This window comes from Pimephales promelas, chromosome 23 (genome assembly GCF_988280905.1).
Source record: "Pimephales promelas chromosome 23, fPimPro1.hap1.1, whole genome shotgun sequence".
NCBI lineage: Eukaryota > Metazoa > Chordata > Actinopteri > Cypriniformes > Leuciscidae > Pimephales > Pimephales promelas.
Window position 1 is genome coordinate 4,890,743 of NC_142791.1, and position 12,401 is coordinate 4,903,143.

Here is a 12,401-nt window from a genome sequence, read left to right on the forward strand (position 1 = left end):
ATCGCATCTTGGCTATTGAAGTAATCCGCGTCCAACGGTACCCATATGGTCCGGACATTTATCCGAACAGATTGGCGCTTTCCGTAGCATCGGCCAACTGCTAATCCCCGCTTTCTTGAGTCTCACACAGAGCCCGAAGCCTGTTAATGGTGAAGTGTCATGTGCTGGACGGCCCAAGCCGACGGCGGGCGAATTGATGGGCAGCTTGGCCCATCCCCACGTGATCGCCTCTCTCGTATTGATTCCCCTCCAATGTCTAATTCTATTAATCAGAGCAATTTCCCTGTGGGCAGTGGTTTATTTCACTCATCAAATGCCTGATGAAATCTTTAGACACCGCGAATTAGGGCCAATCACAACAAATAGCTGATAGTGTTAACCAGTCACAAGCTGCGCCGAGGCAGCGGTCCACTCTAATTTGAAAGCAAGTGAGGTGATAATGCGGTGTGTCATCCTTTTGTGGGCGCGCATTAATGCCGCTGCCTGAGATGGCAATTGACGGCAAATCGACTGCTTCCAAAGGCAGGAGAAGAAGATGAAATTGGGTTGATGCTGAAAATAAAGAACATTGACTGGCAAACTGCAGAGCGACTGCCGACTTGAATCCATTATTGCGACTGATGGGGAGGGCTTAATGCATCCCTGTCTTACATTATATTTGCATGGAGCTCTGCTGTCAAACTGGAGATGTACATGAGAGACCCACTGCGTTAAGTGACCGGCTGCAAATCCTAATTGATTTGCCTACAACTTTGCTGTACGTTATGAAAAATCAATAAACTATTGACAAATTATACGTGCAGAAGCTAACTTCACTCATGGCTTGTCAGATTTTCGAACAGAAATCTTACATTTACAACTGTTTGGGTATCTGAAGGAACACAGATACACTGTAAAACAAATAGTGTTAGTTTAACTTAAACAAGTTGCCTAGTTGCCTTAAAATTTTGAGTACATTGAAATTAAAAAAAATTAAGAGAATAGAAACTCAAAATATTATGCTTTCTGAACCACATTCATTAAGTTGATTTGACAAGATTAATAGTTGTGATGACAAATCAAGAATGTTAGTTTTTACAGTGTACTTGCCACTGTAAAAAATGTCAAGATTTGTTATCACAAAAAAGTTTCTTTTGTCAAATCAACTTAATTTATTTAGTTCAGGTAACTTATTATTTTGAGTTTCTGATTAAATCAACTCACTTTTTCCATTTCAATCAACTTAAAATTTTAAGGCAACCAGGTTACTTAATTTAAGGTAAACCAACTGTTTTTTTTTAATTAAACGAGACAATAAAACAACAAGTAGTTTGTTGTTGAAATGTTTTTTTAAAACGTGTTTATATTTAAAAAAAAAAAAAAAAGTCCATTCCATCTTTCTGTAACTACAATGTCAATACAAAGCATCAAAATATGTGTAGCGAGCGAGCAATTTCATGAACATGAACCCTCGTATTCCTCAAACAGGAGCATGGCATTGTTCTTTTGAATCTCACATATCTCACAGTTTCATTACTCCATTAAACTCGGTCTGTCTTGTGATTGCTAGGACTTAGATATCATATCCCCATTCCAAGATTCTCCTATGCACAGGCCAGTTCCTTATTTGCCTACGAGGAGCGATGTAATAGGCAATTGCTGATACATAACCCCACCCTCCCGAACATGGGCAACCGAAAGCAATCTGACTGAATATCATTGTCTGCCGATATTGAGTGTTTCCAGACACCTACCTGGTGATGGGCAGGCGTCAGAAATGATTAAGTATAGAATTGGAGAGATATGCAGAGGTCCTGGCCTTATTTGAACGTACATACTTTTGCATTGATGCGAGAGGGAGGGGCTGACGTGGATGCTTTGGTATGCCACCATCTTGCCGCTCCACGCAGTTAGCAGAGAACAGCTGTTCATTTGAAGCTGCCTGCACCTTTTCTTGACCCCATTTTGTTCTGCGCGGCAGCCGAGACAGAGGAGGAATTAGTTGTATTACTGTCGCCCTGCCGCCGTGTGTGTTTCTGTGATTCCACTTGTATTCTCTCCATTACCGTGGCCCCTCTGTCTGATTAGGCACAACACACTCACTAACATGCCAAATCACTAGTGCGTAGCGCAGCCCAGAGCCCGGCCCTGGACGTACACACCCGCGCATCCGCTCACACTCGCTCGAGCACACACTTCCAAACCCTGCCACCTGTCAGAATCACATCCTGAATGAAAAATAGGCTATTGATGTCCATTTAGCTTTGATTTGCTTGCCTTTTTCCAGTTCTTACGATCCAGAACTTGGTGAAAAAATAATGGAAAAGAAATCTCATGGATAGGTTAGATTAGAGATCGTGTCTTGTAATGCAAGATGAAGACAAGAAAATTTGATTTCAATTGTTTCCTGTCATTTTTCTGTTTTTATGTTAAATCTCAAAAAAAAAAAAAATTCAAGGTAAAAAAGAAAAAGAAAATGGTGACTTTCACCTCAATGCATGAATAAAATATCTCTGGGGGGGAATCTATTGCCACTCTTTCTTCCATTGACTTGAAATTCAAAAGAGAGAAAATTCTAGCGAAATCACCTGCATTGCTTTTATAATATTCATTTAAACAAAGCTTTGGCTAAGTCATATTGATTGTGTTCTGATTTAAAAGTACCTGAGGCAGGGTGTCTCTAATCCAGAGGCTCTTTTAAAAATCACCTGGTCAGACAAATGGGACCTTTTAAAGGAGTATAATGTGTTCTTAAGTTATTTTATGGATGGGAAGTGGGATGCCCTCCGCAGGTACCCATACAAATGTTTGGAGCACGCTGTGAAAGGGTCAATTTGTGCTCCATTTTCCATTTCTTCATTATCTGCCTTTAAAGCCGTGCTGAGCAGCTCAATAGGTCTGCAAGAAACTTCCACCCTCGTGCATTTACCACTGCCGACGTTTGCCTCCCTGTCGATTTTTAAACGCTTTAATCGGCAAATTATAATTTGGAGTAATTTGTGGTTGTCGGATACCGCAGTTACGTTTAGCTATACGAGAATGGGACGTATATGAACTCTATATTTAAAAAAAAAAAAAAACTGTCATATTCAGAACTGAAAATGTGGATTTCAAGCCAATTTTGCTGTTGTTCATTCATTCCTATAAGTATTACTGAGCAGTGATGCCGAGATTTCTTTATCTTTCCATATGTATCAATTTGCAATAGAGCCAAATAACAGGGTTACCTTTGCTCTGCCCGTGGGTTTATTAGCAGCGAGGTCTGGATGACCCTGACATGAATGGGCTGAATAGCATTTTCAAATGACAGGTTAAAATGCACTTCCACTTACATTTAAACTTCCATGTAGGCACTTCAATTTAATAATGCAGTCATCATTTGTAAATGACTCCTCTTTCAGAGTCCATTAAGAAGTTTTTTTCCCTCTATTGAACTGCGAGTCAATAGGTGTGTAATAAGGAAGTGCAGCCCATGCGACGCAGAGGATTGTGGGGGTGGGGGGAGCTGATGAGAGATTGCTCTATGAACAGGCTAATTAACGTCTGCTCGCCCAGACTCGTGGTAAAGTGGCACATTTGTGCTTAAGCAGCCGTCGTTTCGTGACTGACAGAGACTTGGGTTGTAGATTAGTGGAAAAATGGGCTCTTAATTAGCCGTTAACTGTAGGTGACGCTTACAAATGGGGAATAAGTTAGTCATCATCAGTGTTAGGAAATTCAGCTGTGAATTTATTTATTTTGTTAATTCTCTATAGCACTGAAAATGAAGGACACACAACAATAATAATTGCTTTTCTTTTTACCTTACACATATATAGGTGTACGCATATAAGGATGTCTTTTAGGTAATGATATTGTGAAATTTTCTATTTTTATATATTTTCAAATGTAATTTATGATTTTTGTAGCATAATTTATCCAGTCTTCAGTTACATGATCCTTCAGAAATCACTCTAATATGATGATTTTGAGCTCAAGAAACATTTATTTTGTCATACATTTTGTCATGATTTTTTTTTCAGGATTCTTTTATGAAAAAAAACATCATTTATTTGAAACAGAATTTCGTAACAAAGTCACGTTTGATCAATTTAATGGACCCTTGCTTAATATTGATATGTATACAGTTTTATTTTTATGTCTTTGTTGTATACGTTTTTGTATACATTTACATTTTTATTTTAAAAATGTAAATAAATTCAAGAATTACAATCATGTATTATAAAAAATGCATATCTGTTTTTCATTGATTTAATCATAAACATAACAAACAACACAAATGCGATTTCTTTATCTCAATTGTTTCTCCTAATGAGATTACATTTCTCATTCTTACATTTCCTGATTCTCAGAAGCTTTTCCTGAGGAAATCTGTGTTTCAGAAGAGATCTTATTAGTGTTGTTTCTTTCAAATGATGTTTATGTGAATCTCTTGAATTATGAAAGAACAACCTCTTAGAAGAGTCTGCCATTGTTGGTGTATAATCCCTGTATTGTGGTAGGATTCCTACAATACGTTAGCCTGGCTAATTTCAGATCACGTCTCATTGACACTGAGACATGATCTGGGAACCACATGTTCATTTTCTCGTATTTGAGGCAGGGTTTACAAATGCCCAGAGCTGTTTATTGGGTGCTACGAATGTCTATCAAATGCGCCGGTACGCGTCTCATAACCAATCGTTTCAATTATACCAGATGACGTATTTAGAGCAACAGAGACGATGGGTCAGAGATTTATTTGCATTCTAAACTTCTTAGAACAATATCCAAGGCTGCATCGAAAGGTAACTTCACGTCTGCTGCCATGTTGGATCCATGGGAATAAACAAACTGCTTTGGTGTGTCGCATAGACACCGTCATCGTTTTGCTGCTCCCTCCCCGTTCTGTGCTTGGGACCAAAATTTGGTCCATGGTATCCAGACTGCCTAGCAGCGTGAATAAAATTGCGGTGCGCAAAGGCAGTATGGGGAAACCCAGGCTAACAATATGTCGCGCAAAAAGATAAAATGGCAGGATTTAGCTGGTTGAAAAAGTTGTATCCATTTGGTGAGATGCAATTTGACAAAGTAGCTACAAACTGGCAAAAGGCCTGTTTCGGTTAAATAATGTGACTTTGATACCCATTCTTCTGCCTCAGGTCCAAATAAGTAGCTTAGCAAGCCTTCGTGTCCCATGGCACTTTCCCATTGCCCTTGTGTGATCCTGCCAGCGTGAGCCTCAACCAGGCCGAATGTAAAGGTCTAAGGTGTTGAGTAGAACATGGTGATAAAGAGATTGTGAAAATGAGGGTCCCTCTGGCTCAAGCTTTTCACCAGGATGTCTCTACTGACCCATGAAGACCCCTCTTTTCTGACCTACACAAAAGTGGGAGTGAGGGACAAATGAGATCACAGCACTCTGAATTAACTCAGAGAGTGCTCACTTTGTTTGCTGGGCCACAAGCTAAAGAGTGCTGCTGTGATGATGACATGTCTTTGTAGGCCAGCCTGGAAGTTAGCATCACCCTGATTCCCTCTACAAAATCGTTTCATTTGGACTTCTCTGTGCATGCTCTTTGAGGTGGTGACCTGCATTATATGACTGACAGACAAGAACGGTTTGACCTAAAAATATCAAAATTGAAACTACCGTGGAAACAAAGACACCAGATGCCCTTGAGGTATAAGCTAAAACATACCAAAAATTAATTTCAAAGTGAACTATCCCTTTAATCAGACAGTCTACTAATGCTATATATTAAGCAGATAGTATACTGCTGTAATGGGAGTTAGTTGACATAGTTGCAAAGCTACTTGTCTAAGGAGGACCATTCACTCTCAGAAAAAAAGGTACAAAAGCTGTCACTGGGGCGGTACCTTTTCAAAAGGTACACTTTTGTACCTAAAGGGTGCATATTGGTACCTTCCTATGCACCCTTTAGGTACAAAAGTGTACCTTTTGAAAAGGTACCGCCCCAGTGACAGCTTTCGTACCTTTTTTTCTGAAATAAAGTTTTACCAATAAATCGGATGTATTTTATGTCATAGAATAAAATGTGAAAATAGCTTACGTTAACCACAGACCTTATATTAACCAAAAACCCATTTTAAAAAGTGTTTGATTCAGGGAAGATGGAACCGGAAATGCTAAAAACCCATTTCAGGGTTTTGGCCAACCAAAAATACCTGCAGCTGTCTACACTCACAGATCCAGCTAGAGCGCCATTGTTTTTGAAGACATTTTTCAGAGTATTTTAGTGTAAAAAAAGTAACCTATAGCTGTTTGGACCTCACATTATGCCTAAATTTATGGAAGTGTAGGTTTATGTATTTCTCATCAAGAGCCTGTTCATTCAGACAAAATAAAAATCGATGCGCAAAAAAAAAAAACGTATTGACGTCCACCGTGCCACAATTCTCTCCCTAAATGTTTGAATGCTTTATTAGTTGTAACTTTTTATTTTTATGAGAACCTGTGCCATGCATTTTTCCTTTTCTCAGCAAGGGAGTGCTTTTAAAGCAATGGCTCTGCGTGGTGTTGGGCGTTAGCTAAAAGAAAGGTCATCGGCCTTCGCGTGGTGCCGACTGAAAGGGCTTCCATTGCGATTCCGTAAGCCTCGAGTCACATCTGCACCTCCCTGGATTACGAAGCCCTCTGGCCGGCAGATGAGACCCAAGACCCCTTTTCTTCTTGCTCACTTAGAGTGATCAAATGACCAGTGAGAACTCAATTAGCAACATGTCTCCCTCTGGGAGTCAGAGTTGGGCGCTCGCATTTGTGTTGCAAAGTGAGGCGCCGAGTGAGGCCGAGCTTTGATTTGCTTATTTGGGATCGACTTGTACAATTACAGGGTGATAAAGGCTTTTGACCGGGAGCAGGGACGTGGCTTGGGTTTGTTGACTGTACTCTGTGTCTGGGTTAACTGAAGCTGAAGGGACATAGGAGGCTGGTTAAGCACTGCTTATTGAGTCCCTCGTAGGACCCCATGAGACCTCGGGAACAACAATGGCAGAATTAATGGGTAAAGCGCAATGAGAATGTCAACGCGACGGGGAGCGTGCTCAGAGCAGAGGCTGCTCTTAAGGTGATTGTGTTGCCAAACGCCCGCGTTGGATCTTTTGCATTTGTTTGTGCGTTTGAAAGCATCTGTTGTTTTGGTGTGAAGTCAAATGCCCTTTATTTGATTTGTCTCTAAACAGTTGCACATAAAAGCACTGTATAGAAATATGCATATATTAGTCCTAAAATTCATATTTGATACAAAGTTTAAGGCCTGTAAATGATCAACATGGTCAAAACTTTGATGAATAACCTGTTGTACACAATCGACTACATCCCTTCTGTTATCTGATTGATGGTTTACACTTTTTAGCCACTTGATTTCCATAAAATAAATAATGTTAAAATGTGATTTTCAAGTATAATACATCAGGCTTTTGAGAAACATTTATATACATCTCTTAATCATCATTTTATTGCATTGTGTTATATTTTTTTGCCATCCACAATGAAAATTACAGAACTTTGTTCATAAAAATAAGCACTTACTATCATCTTACTAAGACATATTATTGGTTGTCAGCTGATATTTGTTGTAAGTACCTTGCTATAGTTTTATAAGGAAATCATTGATTTACATTACAATCTTTCAATTTCATCTTACTTTGGCCATAAAAAAATATTGGCAACCTGCACCAAATGGCTGTTTTGTTTATTTTATTGCCCAGTTTGGGGAAAACTGAGATCTTATTTCCCCTCCAAACGGAATTGCTTCATTGTTTTAAGTTTTATGATTTTTTTTTCTTTTTATTTAGACAAACTTAAATTTAAAGGTGCCCTAGAATGTTTTTTTAAATTATTTTATAATGTTTCCTGGGTTGCCCTTATAATGTTAGTATGTTTTTTAGATCAAAAATAGTCATAATTTAGAAATAAAAGACATTTTTCCTACCTGATTTTAGCCTCTGATTTGAACGCTCTGTTTGAAGGGGCGTGTCTGCTGCGTGTAATCGGCCTCTGCTGTGATTGGCTGACATGCTTGCATATGAAATAGCTATATATTACATGTGAAACTCTCTCGAATAATTTTACTACAGCTATTATACGTTTTTACTATTACAGCTATCGAGATTAACAAATCGTGAGATGTTTTTGAAGTACTTAGATCTATTCCCATCACATAAAATGTTGCTGTGATGAGCGTTGAGCAAGCAGAGGACAGTCTGTCGATCGCAAGGATGAAGATATTATCATGACACAATCATGTACAGTAGGCTAAGAGCTTCGTTGTGCAGAGTAACGTGCGTCATTGAATTCATAGAGTTTGGCAAGTGTCCAGATAAACTCTGTGTGGAAAGATTGTTCTTTGATCGCTTTCTGTATAATTTATTCACAACTTAAGATGTTTTTTTTTGTTTGTTTGTTTTTTCATCATACTAAAAGAAACGAGAAGTTAATATTTTAGTCTCTGGCTTGACTTGCATAAACAGTATTGAACGATTTTGAGAGAAAAGATTAACGTTACCTGTCTGAACTTGAACAACAATTACACATCAGATCAATCCGAGGTCAGCTCTTGGCAAGTTGAGGAAACTGTCGTCGGTGAAATGTTTGAACATTTCCAGAGAAAATAACATTTGTTTCTTCAGAGGACGAACACTCGTACCAAACACTGAGCAACTGCCATGCTTCGACTAACGCACGCAGTTCCGCCTGTCATTGAAAATGGGCTGGCATATGCAAATGTTTGGAGTCATACATATTAATGATCCGGACTGTTGCGTCACATGGTTTCTTCTTGGTTACGCCATTCTACGTTATTTCTATATCTTGTTTCATGGCAACAAGTGAAGTAGCTTGGTTTGAGAACAAATACAGTCAGAACAGTTTTATGTTACCGTATTCATTCAGCAATTGCTATGCTATGCTAGGCTAATGCTATCGAAGCATTGTGTTACAAATAAGCAAGTTACTGAATTAGCTCGTTAAAGCTAGCCAAGTTTCCACTACTAAAAATATTTAATTTGAGTAGTTAAAATGTAGCCTACAAGATAAAAATCTGCAAGTTCTGCTTAAACTAGAATTTATTAAGAATTTTGATCTAATCCAATTTTGGGGGTTAATATATGAATGGTTAATATATATATTAACCATTCAATGAAAGATGGCCTCCAGTGATGTTTTGTGATTTGCTCTTCCGCTGAAACAACTTTCTGTTTTTGCTGAGGTACTTATGCGATGCAGTTAACTGAAAAATGTTAAACAATAAGCGAATAGCTATTTAGGCATTGTTTTAGCATTTGACCTGCATGGCTCCATTCTGCTTGTAAAGTTGGCTATTATCCATTTATCCACAACTTACTTCCGCATTCTGTTTGAACAGGTCTCATCGCTTCCGGTCCAGGTCTTTTGTATGTGCTTCATGAAATTTTTTGCGGTTTTACTCAAGATAACTTAAAAAGAGCGAGCAAAGATTAGCATAACCAATGTCCCTCACATAAGCAGATTGATATTTAAACGTTTTATATTTTTTCTTCTTCACAGTAACGTAACGTTTTGATATTTAAACGGAATAAAACGCCAATAACAAAGTGAACTAGGTAGGTTAGCTGATTACCTTAAAAAATCCATATATCGTAGTCAGTTCTTACCGCTGTTAACACTTTCTCCGACAAGCGGATGTGATGAGACCCGTTTTCCGGTTTGGTGACGTGACGCTCCGCATAAAGCCTATTAGTTTTCAATAGATATAGTTTTATTTATATTTTTTATTATTATTTCTGACTAAAAAATGATTCCTTATACATTTTTTTAAAGGTATTGACAAAATTGCTTTAGAAGGTCGAGACGAAGTCCTGAGATGTCCATTTGTGAGATGATTCCATAACACTCTGGCTCACTCTAGAGTTGAAAACTTGGCAGACTCCGCAGAACTTCTGAGGAGAACCATCCATCAGTCATAGTTAGGACTAATGATGTGTCCATTTTGACACTTCAGAATCAGTCATGGCAAATTGCTCAGTCGAGAGGGAAAACATTGAGAGAGATAGCCTCGCCCTGATATAATTTGTCGCTGCAAATGACAAAACAGAGCAGAGAATAATATGTGAAGTCAAGTTTAGTGAGAGAGAAAATGGAAAAATTTAGGGTTGTGAGGCACCTTAATGGATATCCTTGCAGCTAGATGAAAATGGGCTCGAGTAATGTGTCCTTAATGTGAGCCAGCCGGGTTTCTCGGAGTGTATCAAGAGAAAGGTGCCCTGTCATTTCGGCTAGCAATCACTTAATGGGGGCGGTAAATCTCAACAAAATGGACATGCACTGTGCTATTTCTGGCTTCGGCAGATGGAGTGAGTGATTGGCTCTGGTGGAAAGGAAAAAAAAATAAAACAACAGAGAGGAAAAGTAAGTTGAAAAAAAAATTTTAAAAAAAGGACGCAAAGAGCGAAAAAAGCAATCTCTTCCGTCTGGGGTCTGTGTGCTGTTTGTGTTTTGCAAAAGTGCAGAGACAGTGACAGGAATTTCAATTATCTAATTACGGCAAAATGAAAAGACATAAATGTTGTGATTTCTGCTGTCTTTCATAGATCAATCTAATGTGCGCTCACATTGAAAATCCAGCAAAATGGAAGAGGCAAAGTGAGGCAGCGTCTCTTCAAATCATGCAATTAAAATGACAAATTAGTTTCTTGATATATTCATCTAAGTGGTTAAGTGGAAGGGTTTTATTCCATACTCGGTGCCGTCGAGCAGGGATGGGAGGGAGAATCGTCTGCATGCTCTTTTGATTAAGGCAGCCGCTTAAATGCTGGGAAAATGTTGAAAGCACTTGCCATACAAATTAGCCAACCGAAGGCTGCGGAATGAAATTCTAAAGAGTTGATTTAGGCATTTAGGGGGGATGCGCCTGGCAGCTTAAAGGATTCAAAGACATTTCTCAGGCAGTGTGCATTATGTTGGAGGGGTCAGGGCTGAAACTGGTTCGTGTTTTGTTCCATTATGAAAGGGCAAACCACTGAAAGGGAGACACTGGAAACAGAAATTATTTCAATATCCGTTTTTGACCCAAAAGTAAACTGGAAGAGTTATTAGCTGCAATATGGTAAAGACTATTCATTATCTATCTATCTATCTATCTATCTATCTATCTATCTATCTATCTATCTATCTATCTATCTATCTATCTATCTATCTATCTATCTATCTATCTATCTATCTATCTATCTATCTATCTATCTATCTATCTATCTGTAATCCCATCAGTCTATCTATCTATCTGTCTGTAATCCCATCTATCTATCTATCTATCTATCTATCTATCTATCTATCTATCTATCTATCTATCTATCTATCTATCTATCTATCTATCTATCTATCTATCTATCTATCTATCTATCTATCTATCTATCTATCTATCTATCTATCTGTCTGTAATCCCATCTATCTATCTATCTATCTATCTATCTATCTATCTATCTATCTATCTATCTATCTATCTATCTATCTATCTATCTATCTATCTATCTATCTATCTATCTATCTATCTATCTATCTATCTATGAAAAACATTCATTTAGTTTGCTATTAAGTAAGAGATCCTTTAAATAAGAGACCAGGCCGCCAGATGGTGTTGCTAAGAACTTATCTTGCTTTCTGAACTATCAGATCGGCCCCCACGGCCTCGAAACATACCGGCCCACCGGAAAAAGTCTGACTCTCCTGACTGCCACTCCGCCCTATAATACGCTGTGGTAGTTAATCATTAACAGAACATTAACAGATTCGATTGAGATAGGAGAAAAATGGATTTTGGCGTGACATTTCTTGAGTGTGCATGAGATTGATGCTAAAAGTGTGAGAGTTGGCAAGCCTGCCCTCTGTCTGTAATCCCATCTTTTTGTCTGTCTGTCTGTCTATCTATCTTTATATTCATTCTATATCTGTCTTTGCATACCGTAGAAAAGACAGCAGTGAAAATAAACGCATGCAATTTGATAGGACTGGGGTTGAGGTTAGCAGTGGCATTGCATATTTGTCATCTGTCATATAACCGGCGCACAAAGGTACCGAGAATCCCCTGCAAGTATATTAGGAATATTCTTTTTCTGTGCATCCACAGAGTAGCTACATTTGTTATCATAAATGTTTGCTTTAATACACATGTCATAACAAAATCATCCTCTGAAAAGCCAGCTGCATTGGAGAAAGAAATGCTTCACTCATATTGTCCACTTTGAAACCTCAGAATGATATCAAATGCCCCTCTGCTGCCTCAGTTGAAATGGAACAAAATAGGCGGTGGTCTATAAAAATGAAGTTAGACGTAAGTACGGCACTCACATCTTTGAAAAAAACCCTTTCCTGTTGCATTTTGTAGTCGTCAATTGGTCAGAGCAACTTGCTCTAATGCAGGTAATGGATCCACTGTGGTCCTTTCATC